The sequence below is a fragment of the Semicossyphus pulcher genome, unplaced genomic scaffold (assembly GCF_022749685.1).
Source record: "Semicossyphus pulcher isolate SPU_LCO1_2020_fin unplaced genomic scaffold, fSemPul1.0.p SCAF_26, whole genome shotgun sequence".
Lineage (NCBI taxonomy): Eukaryota > Metazoa > Chordata > Actinopteri > Labriformes > Labridae > Semicossyphus > Semicossyphus pulcher.
This window is the reverse complement of record NW_027211700.1, coordinates 4,255,308-4,273,905: the sequence shown is the minus strand read 5'-3', so window position 1 is coordinate 4,273,905 and position 18,598 is coordinate 4,255,308. Positions and strand designations below refer to the sequence as shown.

Here is an 18,598-nt window from a genome sequence, read left to right as displayed (position 1 = left end):
TCATTTCCATTCCACTGGACCCTCTTCTCACTTTACTAAGTGTTTCTGCATAACTTCAAACTCACTCAGCATCTCTGCCACCGGAGACACAAAGCAAAGTGAAGAAACCTGCCTGACATTAACCCTCATTACACCAGAAATGTTCCGTAAAGAATCTGTTCTTATTATTTGAAATACAAAAGAAACTCTGCTAAAACTTTACCTTCAAATGACCGATTGGATCATTCGAGGATTTCAGCATACTGTCATTCTGATCCAATGAACTTGTGACAGCTTTAAAAAAGGATGGCAAAAAGTTAAGGGACTAAACGGTGGATTAGCTGAGATGAAATACACCTCCACCATCTCTAATGCAAATTCTTCCTCTCATCATATTTCTGCACCTGTGTGTCTCTTTCCGTCCGTCGCACAAAGCCTGGATCAATAGACACTGAACGGGAAGTTCAGTGTCTCCACAACATCCCCACCAAGATGTGTGACACAACTTCCCACATACCCACAGCCTCGATTAGTCATCATCTGAACAACCTCCCACACGTACGACCGACAGCATCTCTAAATCACTATCAGTCTCATTCCTAAGATCTCTCTCACAGGAAATAGCAAAGTGTTTTATTTTGTCATATCAGTTATTAAGCACTTTGTATGACAGAAAAAGTGGCCGATAAAAAGTTATTGTGTTATATGTAACTCTTTCTCTTAGAGGAAATGTGGAACTGTACCGTGCTTACAACCATGGAGGAGAGACAAGAAAAAGATGGAGAAGGAAATCAAATCAAGCTCTCCGGCAAAACAATGGAGGCATGATAACTGTCACATTTTAACTTGAAAATCTTCAGCCTTAAGGAGGAGCAAGAATTAATCACTAATCCCTTTTCGTCATTGTCTAACTATGAAGTTTAAACTGTTGGTTTGAAATAAAAAGCTTTGTAGGCTCTGGGACATTACTTTGGCATTTTTCACAATAAAAACTCAACGATTAATTGTTTAAATAATCAGCAGATTAGTCGATGACGAGAACAATCTTTAGCTTCAGCCTTATCAGCCTGAGAAATATAGGCTAATCTCATTTAATGTTCAATAACTCACGCTGATGCAACACATCATGTCTTAAGAAATGAGCACAGAGTGTGAGTGCACTTTGAACTGGAATCTGCTGTTGCATTAGGACCCTATCAGTCCTCTTCCTGGCTTAGTCTGCTGTATATCTGTGCTTAATGTTATCGGAGCAGCGTGTCCTAAGACTTGACTATATCTGAATGCTTGGGTTAATGCTGTACTCGCAGATGAACGAGGCGTGTCTAGATTAATGTGAGGAACAGCTGGACAACCCATGAGTGAACCTCCACATGGAGAAGTTTTAGTTGGCAGGTAGTCTGTCTCCATCATGTCAGGCTCCTGCTCCCGTCTGCGCTCTCACTGCCTCCAATAAACGGTAATATAATTAGCACTTTTGTAGCTCTTCTTTTCACTTAAGCGCTTCAATTAATTGTGCCTCATGCTATCTTTACTGTCTCTATGCCTTCCGCATGACACACAGGAGCTGCAAGCCAGCTAGCAGTTATAGGTCATCACTGTGTTTTCACATGCACCACAGTTAGCTCCTGAATGCTAATTAATATCTGCAACACTTCCTTTCCTAGCTTTATAGAAAACACGCAAATATGCTGAATAAAATAGCTCTTTTATGTGCTTGTTCCCTTTCTTGCCTAATCAGAGGGTTATTAACACTCTTAGGTCCGTAAACTCAATGAGGCCACAGCCTGCAGCTGGCTAGCTTAGCTCAGCATAAAGACTGCGAAAAGCTAACCTTGCTCTGCACACTCCAATACAGTAGGTGGCAGTATGCAACCCTAAAAATGTCACATGGCTTGTTTTACATGTACCCTCAGCTGAAGTAGTAAAGCTAGACATTTCTAGACGTAAGACGGTCGCTCAGACGGTAGGGACTTGGCTCGGGAACCGGAGGGTGGCCGGTTCAAGTCTGGTACGGATCAAGCACGAATATGGGGCTGGTAGCTTGAGAGGCGTCCTTGAGCGAGGCACCGAATCCCCTAACTGCTCAGGGCGTATGTCCATGTGCAGCGCCCTCACTCTGACATCTCAAGTATGTCAAAAAAATATGTATCCGTCTCTGCTTCTGTTGCTGATTGTTTCCTTACATTTCTTTCATTCGTGAGCGAGGTAAACTTCCTCCAGCAGGACGCCGGTGTCTCTAGAGGTGCTGAAATGTATTGACATCCAAACGTTTGATACGACAAGTTTACAATAAAAGGCCATAAATGTGGAAATAAATCCCCCCCCTCCTACAACACAGTTCAAGTACATGCGTCTGTTTCAGGGCGTATGCATGCGTGAGAGTGTTTCCTGTTGTAGAGGTGATGGAGGTCTGGACGACAGCCAGGCAGTCAGGTGTATCCTCTGGGGTTCCACCCAGGATCTACAACATGTAGCAGAGAGACGACCTACACCCTGTCAACAGCAGGTCCTATCCGCCAAATATCCGCCTATATTATTCACTTCTACTTCTGCAGATGCATACTGTATGAGCTGTTGAATAAGAAAGATAAGGAATCTGCCATTAAGGAATCTACTATACCACAACAATGGGGGCAAAGCCAGGCTTGTATTTGATCAGATAAAAGTCAAACAGCAACCCTCAGTCTGCATGAACTTACCGATAAATCTCTTTAATTCTTCTAACATTACCTTAAACATCTTAAATACTTATAAAACACTTTCCCAACCATATGTTTCTGCTTAAAGAGCCAAAAGGAATTGCCTGACCGTGCACAAGCAGGCTGAAATCTGGGGTAAAATCTCACTCTAACCCCAAACTACCCAACGCCACTCTCACCACAGCCACAAACCAAAAATATCACTGAAAAAAAAAACAGCCAATAGAGATTAAAAAGGGCTCGAAGCAGAGCACCAAGGGAAAAATCAGCCTTAAAGCATCTGCCCCACATCAGTCCAATGGAAAATGCAGCTAAATGAATCCCAGCAGGGAGGATAAACAACACACGGGAGCTGCTTTGGAAAAATGTATCGACAACAGCTCGTTGATGTGTCAAAGTCAGATAATGGTGCAGACGACGGAGGCAGTCTGAGTACTTTGCATGGAGTCACCAATGTTAGGTAGGTGAAAAAGAACAATACGTAAGGGCAGCAAGTAATCGATTCATCTGATTGTTTTCACAATAAATCGATTGAACTTTTAGTCCATCAAAATATTGACATGACTTTGCTCTTAACTTTGAGCTCTTCTGGAGGCAAACGTGAGGTTTCTTTTGTCCAACTGTCCAAAGACCCAAAGACTCGTCATTTACTCTCATAACTGACCAAGAAAAGCAGCAAATCCTCACATTTAAAAAAAACTACAGCCAGAAAAAAACATTTTCTCTGACGTTACCAGTCACATAAATGTAGGTAGGGCTGCATAATTTATCTAATATTAATCACAATCACAGTTTTGGCGTCCCATGATTAAATAAACATGATTGACGGTGATATTGATGTTTAAAATCCTCCACACATAGAAAACTCTGCTGCATATCAAATCAAGCACTCCCTAAACAGCCCCTTCCCCCAGGGGGCGATGGAGAGGTTGTGACTTCACTTTTAAGGGAGCTGGCGTGTCACGTCATGAGCGCCTACCGTGAAGCAGCAGTTTAGAGTGGAAGAGTAAACAACAGAGACGGTCAGGAGAAACTAAAGTCAAACATCTGGAACAAAAGACGAAGAGCTGGCCCCCCCGAAACGGCTCGTCATCGCTTGTTTGGAGGTATTTCAGCGAGACATTGGCATCCTGTCCACCCAACTCCCAAAGACACACTGAAATTACCCATGATGCACCAAATACGGGTAAGGAACCTGATTTTAAGGTTCATGCAAAATTTGTACACGTACAAGTAGCACAAAATGTTACTGAAAGCGTTGCTCTGTTTATTCAAATATGAAAGTACATAAAAAATGTCTCTAAAATTAAGAAATAATTATGATTAACAATCATGATTTATCAAAATAATCGTGATTATCTTTTTGGTCATAATGGTTATTTCGGTGTCGACATTATCGGAAAAAATGGCGGCCTCAAGTTGAAAAAAATGACATGTTTTTTTTAGTGATTTTTGATTCTGAACAGTGCAAAACCTAAGACTCTTTATTTACTGAGACAACCAACACAAAAAAACAACAAATCCCAACATTTAACAAACTGGAGCCAGCTGATATTTCAGCTTATAAAAAAAAAAATCAAAATAGTTTCCGATTAAGTCTCTTTTCATTGAGTAATCGATTCGCCCATGTTACAAAACTGCTGTCTTTGCTCCTCTGCAGCCCTTCCTTCACATCTAATCATCTCCACCTGTCATCTAAAGGAGCTTACATCAACCTTACAGCAGAGTGACGGCCAACTGAGAGGCAGCTGCAGGCGGGCAGTGAGTGCCGGGAGGTCCCGCCCTCCAGGTGACCTTGAAGAGACAGGTCAGCTGCTCTAAGCAGATTGACCCCTGAGGAATATGTGACCCATGCTGGCTTATTTCTTCACACTTCCCTCTGTGTGCAGGGCTATATTGTCTATCCCTACAAGCTGGGTGGGTAATCTCCACTTTCTCCAAAGAGAACAGCTGATCGCCAACGTAATCAATGGTGAGAAAGCCAATATAAAAAGAATTGCACTGTAAGCCAGGTGCTTCACTTATATTTACACCATGTAGCCCACAAACCACACACACACATAAACATTCACAGGTGGAGAGGCATGTTGACAGCACCTACTTCTAATTTCTATCAAATTGACCAAAGTTAAATGGCAGTTTGGTATTTTAGGTAAAACAGCCCACATGTTAGTGGTTGATATACTCATGATGGAGGTCGGTGGTTGCCAAGCATTCATTACAACAACAACAACAACACTGCACTGGCTTAGAGACAACACATGCTCCACTCCCTCCTGACAGGATAACAGCTTTCTACACAGACAGGTGTGGTAGACAGGAAGGTTAGCTGGTTATTTAACTATCTTACCCTGCATTCACATGCTCCTCGGATCACAAATTGGGAATATAATATGCTGTATTTTATTGCTCAGAGCTAATCTCAGTAGCTCTATGTGTACATAAACTAATGCTTCAGACCTAATACCACTTTGCACATTACATGCAAGCACAAATTGATCAGCAATAAATCAATTTATGAAAAGGTGTCTTCTAACATTACATTTACTTTCGTCCGCCATTTTTTGTCAAGTACCAAAATATTCACTTTTCACGACGTGTTGTAATAATTGGAAATATAAGTTTCTGACTGGGAAAATTCACATAACAGCCCCTCAGGTCGAAGAAATGATCCGGAAATTGTTGCTAACAGACTTGCAGAGTTGACTGAATTTATGTCATATTACGCAAACACATGGCTGACCAGAGTAAATGTTGGGTTAATTGGGAAAATCTTTTATTAATTAACGTATTGCATATAAAGTGTGAAATCATTATTTATTCTGTGATATGGTATACGATGGTAAGCATTAGTTGCCGACATCATAGAGTTACCTTGATTAGTTCTCAGCAATAAGATACAACTTCTTTTCAACTCATTTTACTTGTAACGTCTATGAATTTTCTATATTACGACATACTACTAAGGCTCGTGAACACACCGAAGTCGTTAGAACGAGTTTCCAACATGGGAACTCCGAGCATCCGAGGAGCACGTGAAGGCAGGGCTAATCTGTGTCTGTCTGGTGTCTATAAAAAGACAAGCCCCACCTGAAGGATTTTAAATTGTAGGCTAAACGCCAAAATCAGTACGTGGTCAAGAGCTCACAACAGTGTAACTCAACGTCAGTTCGCAAATTCACTGGCGCTTACAAGTCTTGATGACTGACACGTTGAGGAGAGAACGTTCAACCCAACTTCATTCAAAAACACACCTACAATTAAGTGTATTTTTCTTAGCTTGATGCTACTTGCCAACGACAGTCCAAACTGAAATCATATCTAAGTTAACTTTATGTACTTCACAGTATTAAAAAATAAGTTTACCACTTCTTTACTTAGCAAGCTGTTGGGTTTGTTCACAATAACCTCTATCACAAATCACACTTTAAGAACGTTAGAAACGTTAGTGGAAAACTACGGAGTATCTTTTAGTTAGTTCGAGTCTAAACGCTTAAATATTGTCAAAGTCAAAGAACATTTAGATATTTAAGATATGCAGAACTAAACAGTGGCTCTCACTGATTTGTCACATGTCTTAACTTGTGTTTAACAGGTAAATGAGTGGCCAACAGGACTGTACAGGGTTAAATTGACACATTTTTGAATGACATTTGGCATGGCGTTTTCTCCATATGGCACGAATGAAAGCTTTCCAGCCCACTCACTCAAGCATGCTGCAGTGTCAGAAATTAGTGTGCAGAAACTTTCCAAATGTCACACACACAACACCACTGTCATTACGAGTAACGTAAGCAAAAGTTTACAGTTGACTACCAAGTGACGTTATAGGAACTTAACGCTTAAATTGGGCGGCAAGCAGGCGGTTTCTAAGTGTTGGTAGTAACACGAAACATACCTTAAAACGGCCGATGTAAAAAGCGAGGTAGTCTCTCCTCTTTGGTTGAGTTTTTATCGTCCAAATAGACCAGTAGAGATATTTGGTTCAGTCACTCCGCTTCACAGTCAGTCAGTCAGTGACTGGTGTCTGCCAGGTTTCTCCTGACCCTCCCACCACTCCCAGTACACACCAGCGCTCCCACTGTAGGCTCTGTCACAACTGTGCTGCTTCTCCCAGACTGCAGCCTCAGCAGAGGACTTCACCTCCTCTGGTGGTTCAATAGTATAATACTCATATTACCAGAGCCAGTCATATTAATATCTTAGGGGCGAGTAGTATGATGTGTTGTTTGCGAACGACTCGGCTCTTAGAAACGACTCCTTAAAGTGAACGAGAGGATCCGGTTCTTCTCTACGAGAAGATTTTTTTTTAATTTTTTTTATTTTGGTACATATTTTGGGGGCTAAATTGATACCAGGCGTAATTACAGGGCGATAACATATAGAGGCATCACAACCTACATTTAACATTTATCACATATATTAAATGAAATACTGTATGTCTGTAGAAAGTTCTGTCATTATTTATTACCCATATTATTTAGTATGTTAATTTTGTAAGACAACTAGGATGGTTATTCTTGAAATATCCCACTTTTGAATTACCAATGTAACTGAATATTTCAATGTATTAAAGATGACGAATCTTACATAATTATTTCTCACAACAAATAAGAAAGTAATCGATCAATACATGCACGTAATACAGGTTTTCTTTTCTTGTTTGCTTTTATTTATTCATATTCTATTTCGGTTTTTGTACAACACATAAGATATATTCTGAAAAACATAAGGCTTATATTAAATAATTTAATAGATATGTCTGCACACAGAGCATTTGTGGTGACTAATTTGCCCAATATCGATAGCCACGGAGGTGAATGAAACGCTACGAGGTGTTCTTTATGCGCATGCCTTCAGTTTGTTGCCGCTTCTTCTAGCGGTGTTGTTTGAAGCCTTCTTTGCAGTGTTAGCTCAAGTGCATATTAACTTACTGTTTTGTGTAGTTTAAGTTGTGTTAGTTTAGGATAGCATTTGCTGTAAGAACCATAGCATCAGTGTGTATTTATCAACTACAGTAATTAGATGACGTGAACCATCACCAAGGTGTTTTTAATTCCCCCTTGTGGTGTCGCATACAAATAACCACACTTTAAATCATTCCACCAAAGATAAACCAAAAGCACTCATATTGGCTCCAACATCAGTCATAGGACAAAATATTGATACATTTGCCCTCATTATTAAATCCAGTAGTGGTACTAAATAAAGAGCAGAGCCAAATGATCCGACTCACTTAAAAGAGACGAAACTCCCATCACTAGTGGCGCAATGATACATAATATGAAAAAAAAACACAGTCAATGTGCGGTTATGCTTAAACGCGGTTCCTCTAAACCCTGTATGGGAGTGGTGTGGCAATTTCCCCCTTCCTACTCTGTCACTGTGGGGCAGTTCAGCCCTGTAATACCAGGAAGTTCACCAAGAACCCACCCCACAGCTCCTGCATGAGTGATACGGTTTATTTTAGCTCTGCCACGCACCATGTCGTCATTGTTTTCTATACAAACACTCTACAACACGGAGAATAACCGGGCTAAAAAAAAAAGGAGCTGTCCTCTTCAGATCTCCTAATCTTTCACATACTTTGAGTTGTCTTGTACAAATAATTTCCCGTGGTTAGATAAGCCGAAGCGTGCCAGGTTCCCCTGACAGAGTCCCTTTCGTGCTGAACTAATGTGGAATAATATACAGACACGTTTCGTGAGTGGGAGAGAAAAATAACTTTGACTCTTCATATAACATGCCAAACTCTGTTCAAAAATGTGGACATTTAGTTTCTGATGGTTAACCGCACACTGAAACGCCTGGTTGAAGTCAAATAAAAAAATGTAGTGGGGGAAACATCCAGGAACAGTTTTTTAAGACAAACTTTTAACTAAATATCCCCTCTGAGTGATAAAGTACACTCAGCGAACGGCGGGCACAAATGTATAACATCTTTAAAATAAGCAGATATTTGAATGGAGTTTGGCGCAGCCGCTGCGTATTCATCTTTCTCCTCAACGTAGGGTGTAGTCGGTGTAATTCGGCTGTAAAATACACCACAGTGGCATGATCTCATGCCAGGGTTGCATAGGACTGTTGTCATAAATAGTGATATCAGTTTTAAAGAGTTCTCATACCCTCTACCGTCGTTAAAGCAGCTACTGCAGCTTCAGACTCTACACTGTAGGGAGGAGCTGAACACAGTCTGAAGACTCTACAGTCCAGACTGCTTCTCATATCAAGCTAGCTGAAACTAATGTCAGAGTGAGGAGATGTATAGCAAACTCGAGCTGAGAAGTTTATCATTCATAAAAGGAGGTAGAAAAATTACACACAATATTTATTAAATAGAAGTTGTGTATCTTGTGTATTTTCTAGTAAAAGTAAAGTTCTCATTAAACTTCTTTACTGAAGTAAAAGTCTGTGCAAAGCTAACTGAAACTCACTGCTTTTGGTATAACATAAACATGAGTTATTCCAACATTTAGGTTGAAAATAGTCTTGATGTTGGAAAATAGATACCCAATGATCCAAAGTAAAAAAAAGCCTAATGAAAGTGCAAGGAGTAGAAAGTACAGATATTTGTGTTAAAATGCAGGGGGGTGAAGTAAAGAGTTGTCAGAGTAATAAATAGCAAAGTAAAGTACAATAAAGTTTTTGTATTATACTTCCTAATTCTAGTCCTTGATTAACACTTTTTCTTATTTATAAAATAGCTTTAAACCGTTTTTAGGGTCTGGAGATTTTAGTAAGGCGTATACAATCCCAGCCTACTTTCAGTTTCATTTCCCTTTCTAGAATGATCACGATCACTGCGTCTAAATTAATTTCACTATGACCTTTATTGGCCTAAAATAAGTCACTTTATTTAAGATAAGTTGCTGAAATTCACCTGTTGAATACCCACCATGTTTATGTTTTTAACTGTAGAATACAAACTTTAAATTAAACTGAACTGAGGTCATGACCTCCTGCTGACTTTAGGCCTTACAATTCTCTTATTGTAAGCTTTAGTAAAACCAGCAGATTGCAACACAATAGGGGCGGTGCAGCACTGTTTGTTTTTTAAAATCCAGTTAGATAACTATTCTAACACATGATAAAAACTTACTAAACCTAATCAAGTGCTTTTACTGACACTTTATTTTGTTAAAGTTTGGACGTCTTTATGCTTCAAAACTACTTGTTTTCAGTCCCATGCTAACATAACAAAAGGTTAAGCTAGCTAAAGCTTTATATGCTAGTCTTACTAGCTCATCACTTTGGTTCAGCTTCACCTGTTGTACCTGCCTGCTGCTTCTTTGTTTTGTCAGTAAGAAATTTGGTCTTTGTCTCACTGCTCCTTCAGAAGTCTCTTTAAGCTTCTCTGGCTTTTATTTTTTGAGTCGCAGATGTTTTTTTAAGCAACTTTTCCTTAGCTAGCAGTACTTAGCAATCGTATTTCAAGCACCATTTTCACAATAAAAGCGTAAACTATTTAAAATGTATATTAATGTCAACAATAAACATATTTATCTTGTGAATACATTGTACTGATAGCTATTTAACTCAATAGGTAAGTAAGTTAACTTTAGGTAAGTTGTTGTTTTGGATCCTATTTTAGGGTCAACCCGTGACCTTTACATGTGCCTGGGTCATCTGGACCCTTTGACCCCCACCCGGCGGCCCGGCTGTGTTTATAGCCTGTCAAGAAATAAAACAAATAAAACATTCCAGAGCAGCCTCACAGTCAAATCAGATGTTACTGCAGAGTTAATGAGCATGTGTCGTGCCAATTTGAAGGTGAATCAATGTCAGAGCTGGACTGCAATATGGCTGCACAGCCAGAGGGGGGAGTGATCGATTCAGCCAGGGACGGACCAATAGCATTCACTGACACACACACACACACACACACACACACGGAAAGTCAGGTTGTATCCTGTTGACAAGGCAAAGTTAGACAGACAGACTGTACTGGACGGGAAGGCCGGTCGTGACTCTGACCCCTAACCCAGGAAACACTGCCAAAACTCACCATGCACACACACACACGTAATCACCTCATTTATTCAACAGCCAACTAACCAAACGCATATTTTCTTTATTTAACTTATTCAACTTTAAAAATGTCTATCGAAATGTATTTTACTCTAATGCAGGGAAAAAACAACATTCATACATCTGGAAAGAAATTGTCCAAATGAATCGCACGTCATCCCATCAGTCATTGTCCAAACAAATCATAAGGTTGCACATTCATCACGCTCATATCGAAGTAAACAACCGATGACCCTGATGACACCTTTCACACACATCCAGGTTGATGCGACCTTGGAGGAATGTAGGAAGGGAGAAAAACGAAGCGGTGGACAGGAATGTCTTTGTCGTTTCCTCCCGTCCAGGCTACAGTACATTCCTCTGCTCCTCAATCATCCCCGCAGGCAGCATTAACCACATTCCTCTGACTGTACATCCTAATCCTGGGTCAGCCCACGCTGCCCTGTACCAAACTGTGCCTTATACCATATGATTGATTTTAAGAAGCACACTCCCTTCATTCCTTAGATACTGTGTTTATCAGCTGTCTTTACCCTATATCCTCTTACACAAGAACGTGAAACATGTAACACATGTCAAACTGTTTAGTTGTCTCCATAGAAACGCCACCAAATTGTGAAATAGAGGAATACAAATTATGAGATAAGGTCATATGAATGAAATAATCTCATTTATGAGATCAATTGAATTTTATGAGATAAATATTGAACTCTTTGATAAAAAGCTAAAGAGATAAAAAAGTCATATTTATGGGAGTAAAATGTCCTAATTGATAAGTAAAAAGTCTGAATTATGAGATAAACATTAAAGTTGTGAGATGAAAAGTTGAAATAAAAATTAAAAAGTTATAAATGTAGATAAAAGGTAAAAACTGATGGGATTAAATGGTCATAATCATGAGATAAACAGTTAATATTATGAGATACAAAGTAATTATGAGATAAAGAGTCATAAATGTAGATAAATCATAAAAAATAAAAATGGGAATAAATAGTCCTAATCATGAGATTAACAGTTGAAATTATGACAAAAAGTCACAGCTGTAGGTAAAACGTGAAAACTGAGACAAATATGGGATTAAAGAGTCACAATCATGAGATAAACAGTTAATATTATGAGATAAAAAGTCATAAATGTATATAAAAGATCCAAACTGATATTAAAAAATGGGAATAAGCGGTCATAACAAAGAGATAAACTGCTAAAATTATGAGTTACAGAGTCGCAAATGTAGAAAAAAAGGTCAAAACTATGATAAAAAATGTGGGATTAGATGGTCATAATCATGAGATAAGCAGTTGAAATTATGAGATCTAAAGTCATAAATGTAGGTCAAAGGTCATAATTATGGGATTAAAAAGTCAAAATCTTGAGAAATAAATCCGGATTATATCAAATTATGAGAATAAAAGTCATAAATATGAGATCAAAGTCGTTAGATAAGATAAGATATTGAAGATAGTACTTTATTGATCCACAGAAGGGAAATTCTGTGTTTATGGTGTTGAATAATTATGCGGTATATTAGGAAATCTATCTTCTCAGTGTACCTGTAGCTGCACAGAAAATAAATTGGTGTAAGATGAAGCCGTCAGTTTTTATTTTGTATAAAAGGGATCAATAAAGTTGAGTCTAAGTCTAAGTCTAAGTCTAAAGAAAACTCACCAACTAAATTAACCCTTACATTTATTTAGCATCACCAAAGAGTGTGACAGGACAGACACCTTTAATGTAGCATTGATAATGTTTGCACTTTAAACCCTTTAAAGAGGGCTCTAACCTGCGTACTTGACAGCATGATTCTTGGTATGTTACACAGGACTGATGTCTGGAACACGTGCTTATGTTGTGTTGCATAAATTACATCCTAGTCATGTTAATAAAGTGTTTATATGTAAGTCTGTGTAAGTAGAAGTCAACGGAGGAAGCTCATTTTTAAAAGAGTCAGACTTATTTTGTAACCACAACTGGCCTGATTTATCAATGCCATTAACATGACAGACAGTAAACTCTGAAGTAATTTACAGTTCTTAAATTTAAATGTCTTTCATCCTCGTCCCTGTGGGAGACGAACCCTACAACCTCAGCTGTGTCTGCATGAAATTACACTGACTGAGCTGCGCAAAATCCATTGGACTGAAGCATGAGTGGAAAAATCTGACTCCAGATCTGGCCCCAGTCTTGGCCACAGTGTGTGAACTGACCTTGCAGCCGTGGCAGTAGTTTTCTCCATTCTTCCCAGGAGAAAGGATGATTTCCCCTGTCGGGATCAGCTGGATCCTCAATTCCATCATCGTTCCGATTTTTCCCGTCCCTTGTTTGGTGCTGTCTATTCCTCCCAGAAGTGTCAGAAAAGTGTTCCACCTCTCCTCTCAGGTCCGCTGACAAAACCTGAGGTCAGGCAGAAAAAGAAGACGATCCCAGGAGATGCCTGAAAAGCACACACACAACAGTCAGAGACCTTCACCCTCATTAGAAATAGACATAGACCATAAATCCTTCTTCTACATGCACATGAGGAGAAATACCTTATCTTTCAAGTCCAAGCTCTTACCTGACAGAGAATTTTCACTTCCTGACATGAAGATGACAAATGGTCGAGTAAAGCTGCAGAGATTTGTTGTTGAGGTGTTACCTGTTGCAGAGCGCAGAGCCACAGTGAGGCCAGCTTCCCCTCGCTGCAGTCAGAGGATGTTGCCTCTCCAGTTGAGGGATCACGGGGAGGATATGGAGCTCAGCCCGGCCTAAGATGGATGTCACATGAAGAGGATATGTGTCTTTTGTCTTACTAGAGTGTGCGTGTGTGCATGGGGAGATAAAAGTGTGTGTGGTAAACGTATTTGTGACAACAACTTTATTCTCTAAATGTGTTCATTTGAATCGAATTAACTGGCTTTTATTCAACACATTAGTCATGTAAAAGGCGATTCACATATGTGTTTACTTCAGTTAAACTATCAATGTTAAGATTAGTTAAGTCTATCCATTACCAAGAATTATTTCAGGAATGTATTCCTTACTCTATGCACTACATATACCTTTTTATATTATGGACTACTGATCATCCAGCAGTCCATACATTTAGCTAAAAACATTTAGCCATTTTGGCTAGCTAGCTATTTTCACTGTTCATTCATTACTTTTAGCTAACACCTTTAGCTATTTAGCTCTTTTACTTAAAGCTAACATTTCAAACATTTATCCAACTCTTAAAGAAAAACACCAAAACCATTTTACCATTAAGCTTTTTTTAAATAGTTTATCAATTACGTTTTAGCTCGCTATCTGTTTCAACTGATCATGATGTTAGCTTTTCTGCTTCAATTAGTTATATAGTTAAACATTTTACTCATTTAACCATTATTTCCACAATTACATTTTAGCTAGCTGGCTATTTTCAATGTTTACTCAATACGTTTAACAAAGAATTTAGACTGTTGAACTTATTTTTTTCAGGCTTACTTTTTGACCTTTTTATACGATGCTTTAAGTTAAACATTTCAACCATGTAACCATCACATTTAGTCTTTTTTAACATTTGTCTAATTGTCTTTTAACTTGTTATCTATTTAAGCTGATTACTTTTTAACTTAATGTTTCAGACAGTTATTTATTACATTTAGCAAAAGATTTCAACCAATTTACCATTATTTGTAGCATTTTCACCATTTATGTTAGCTTTTTAGCTAGCTTTCTATTTTTTACTGTTGTTTTTTGACTATTGATTATATTAAGCTAACTTCCCTCAGCTTGCCCGTGTGCTTAACTACACATTTTACACATTTTTCCTCCGTAGCCCCGGGTGGGAACCGCTGGTCTCTTTCATCTTGTTGTTTCCATGCAGCTTCTATTGGATAATTGATGGCTCTGTGTCCACGTTTTGTAACATTTCACACACATGCACAACCTCTCTCTTTGGGCTGGTCTGAGGAGGGTTTCCTCCTGGACCCAGCATCCTGCCCCAGACATTCCCAGTACCCACCCAGTAGATTAAGTGTATGTCTGAGACGTATGTGTGTGTTAGTGTGTGTGCATGACAGAAACCACTTCCTTTAGGATATACAAGCTAGAGGCACGCGTATGCACACACTTTCTAAAGACAAATAAGGGACTTGTGCTGTCGTAGCAGTGCACTTCCTGTCCCCAGGGAACAGACTAACCAAGCCCTTGACACTCCACACACACACACACACACACACACACACACACACACACACACACACACACACTAAATACAGAGGTGTGGTTTAAAGAGGGCTGGGTTAAAATGTGACACTGCGGTCGTACATTTCTATCTTTGTGACAGAAAAATATAAACAGCATCACTGTGTTAGATAAACAACCATCAGCTGGACGACCTTCCTGACCCGTCTGGTGACTGCACACACCTCCCTGCATTCCTGTTTGCTCACTGTCAGCACTGTGGGACACATCCAGCTACTTGTGCACATTACGCAACATGTATTTATTGACAGACAGACAGATATACAGTCAGACACATAGATAGACATACAGAGAGACATGGAGACATGGAGACAGACAGATAGCAATGCAAATAAATAAAGCCTATAATAACAATAATAAACATATGACTGATGATTAAACAGTAGCTACAGTCCTTTAACTCCAGCGTGGCACTGGGTTGGTGTGCGGGGGCATCACAGACTGCCAGTGAGAGAGAGGAAGTGACAGTGACACACATCCTTTGACCTCTGACCCCAGCTGGAGTCGTTCCTGACAGCCTGGCATCAACAGGAAACCTGTGGCCTTGAGACACGCACGTGTGTGCACACACACACTCTGCAGCCTTGAAGCGCACACGTCTCTGCCCTGTTCTGTTCTCTCCAGTCAGAACAGAGAGTTTGACTTCCAAGATAAACAAAGCATTGTTTGTTTAATGTGGACTGAAAGTGAAATCAAACAATGAAAAGAACATAAACACAGATGATATTAGTTCAGTCTATTTGTAAATACTCCAACTGAAAACAGGTTCTAAACGATTCTTTAGCTTTAAATGGATTTTTACAGTTTTTTGGTCGTTTGTTTTTAGTTTCGAGATGCATAAAGAATTCAAAAAAAGAAGAAACATCATCTTATTTGATCTAAGGCTTTGGAAAGAGTTACAGTTACTGGAAATACAGGCCGCAGAAGGATTGAAAAAGCACAGTTTCCTGCCCAGATCGTCACATCGTCACACCAAGCCCTTAGTGATCACACTTCCTTTCCTTTCCATTTGCCCCTGAGGAACACCTGAGAGCTCACAGAAGTAGATGGCAGGTCCAAGGACACCTCTCCCCTCATTTTGCTGCATTACCAAAGGAGTTTCCATCTAGCTTGTGTGTTGCGTGTGTGTCATTGTGTTTCCTTTGCTTCAGAGGGCTGAAGGTGAGTCACGATGAGACAATAGAGACGCTCCTGCCAGAGACTCATGGAACGACCTGACAGTGTCAACACACAGATGTGTGCTTAGCAAGCGAGCCGGGAAGAAAACAGTTAAGAAGTCATAGATAAAATGTTGACGTCACAGACTTTGTATAAGAATACAAGATACTGCCTTAATCCTGCATTCTTTAAATGGCCAGCAGGGGGAGAAGAAGTCAGACTGTATGGAAGTCTACGAGAAAATTAGCCGACATCTTAGTTGATTTATTACCTCATCTTTCTAATGCGTTTATGGTTTAAATATTATGTTTCGAGTCTTTCTGAACACGGCATGGTGTTAGTTTTGTATATTTTGATAGATAAAAATAGGAAAGGGTATTCTTTTGGGGGCGTGGCTACTTGTGGCTACATTGATGACCTGTCAGCTTGGATTAAGGAGTAGCAATGTTTATATGTTTATCCACCCTTTTTTCACTTCGCGTCCCAAACTGATGTCACAATGGCCACGTCCATTTCCTATATACAGTCTATGGCAAAAAGCTAAAAGTGATGGATAATTAAAATATAGAATTAAAAGTAATGGCTAAACATTTGGGACTGATAGCCAAAATCAATGCATACATTGTGACACAAACAGCGAATGCCCCCTAAGTGGTAGTGGGATGCCCATTTTGAATAATCAACAGTGTTGAATTATAACCAGTTTACCTTGGGACATTTAAGATGTTGTGGATTAAAGAGTTTTTGAGTTAATCTGACAGGGATTTGAAACGACATCAGACCTAAAATTAGAGCCCCGCCGATACATCTGTCGGTAAATTTTATGGGGCAGATATCAATCAATCAATCAAACTTTATTTGTATAGCGCCAAATCATAACCAAAGTTATCTGGAGACACTTTTCAAAAAGAGCAGGTCTAGACCGACTCTTTGTTCTTTAGAGAGAGGCCCGACATGAATCACCGTGAGTAGCACTTAGCAACACAGAGCCAGACTCATGTTGAACAGCCGTCTGCTGAGATAGAAGGAGATGCAGGATAGAGACAGGCAAAGAGAGCAACAACAACATATGTTCTTCAACAACAGGTAATACATACTTATGGTGTCAATGCCAATAATAGTGGTTCACCAGTGTAAAGATTAGCATATTAGCAAGAGAAGCAGAGCAATGATAAAGGCTGTGTTAACAGTAATTGTAACAGTTGGAGTTAAGAGGTCTACTATTAGCATTAGCAGCAACAATGCAGGCACAGATATGGCACTATTACACATGTATAGTTTTCTGCATATATCTTTCTTGTATGTGCAGTTATGAAAGCTTATTTTACAGTTTATGTAATGCAGAAAACAATGCTGGGGGTTTAAGAAATTGTGTTGTTACTTTGTTTTCCCAGCACTGTCTGCAGAACATGTAGCATCACAGCTGAGAAGGTGAAAATCCATCCATCCATCATCTATACTGCTTATCCTGTTCAGGGTCGCGCGGGGGCTGGAGCCTATCCCAGCTGTGATTGGGCGAGAGGCGGGGTTACACCCTGGACTGGTCGTCAGTCAATCACAGGGCTGACACATAGAGACAGACAACCTTTCACGCTCACACCTACGGGCAATTTTAGAGTCACCAACGAACCTAACGAACATCTTTGGACTGTGGGAGGAAGCCGGAGAACCCGGAGGGAACCCACGCACGCACGAGGAGGACACGCAAACACAACCAGGAACCTTCTAGCTGTGAGGCGACAGTGCTAACCACTGCACCGTGCAGCCCTGGCATAAAAATGTGAGATATATTCTTTAATAAAGTTAATCGTTAAAGAAAGCAGCCTTCCTAGTACCTTTGGATTGTCATGCTGGTGCACAGTCCACGTAAAAAGATGCTGGTGTCAGTATCAGTCCCATATCAAGCAGCCTCTATATGGCCAATGTCACAAACCACTGCAATGTTTCACTGCATTATGTCTGTGATTCACAGATCCAGCATCAGACTTTTATTAATGAGTTTGTATGTTTGATTAACACACCCACCTTCCTGGAGTTGATCCTGTCTGCTAGGGAGAGAGAGAGAGAGACAGAGAGAGAGAGAGAGAGAGAGAGAGAGAGAGAGAGAGAGGACTGTGGGTGCACACTCGCTAACATTTGTGTCTGAAGGCCGAGGGGCAGGGAAGTTCAAGCTGTAGTTCACGGGTTCATCCTGCTGTATATTTGTGCTACAGTCCTGAAACCAGAGCTCACACGGAGCCGCGGCCCAGACCAGATGAGACCAGGGCTGAGTAAATCTCACAAGTGTCGCCTGAAAATAACCCGGGCTATTTATAACCGCTGTCTCTGCAGCAGAAGAGGAAGTGCATAATATTTCATTGACGTTTGTTCCCTGGGCCGCACTCTGCCAGCAGAACACCGCGGCAGTTTCCAGTTTCCACAGGAAGGCGGAGGAAGCTGGAGGACGCCGATCAGGCTGCAGACGTTGAAGAGGAGAAGCTACGAGCAGGACACACCCCTGGAGAGCTAAT

The 18,598-nt window shown here is 40.1% G+C and overlaps 1 protein-coding gene across 1 annotated transcript in view; it reads right to left on the bottom strand.

Moving 5' to 3' along the window:
• The window catches only part of LOC138604551 (unconventional myosin-Ic-like), a 76,750-nt gene extending 70,021 nt beyond the window's left edge, over nt 1–6,729 (bottom strand). Inside the window, exon 1 of the mRNA XM_069676483.1 lies at nt 6,577–6,729. The gene's annotated coding sequence lies outside the window, so the exon portion shown is untranslated. The remainder of the gene's footprint in view (nt 1–6,576) is intronic.
• Nucleotides 6,730–18,598: the final 11,869 nt, after the last annotated feature.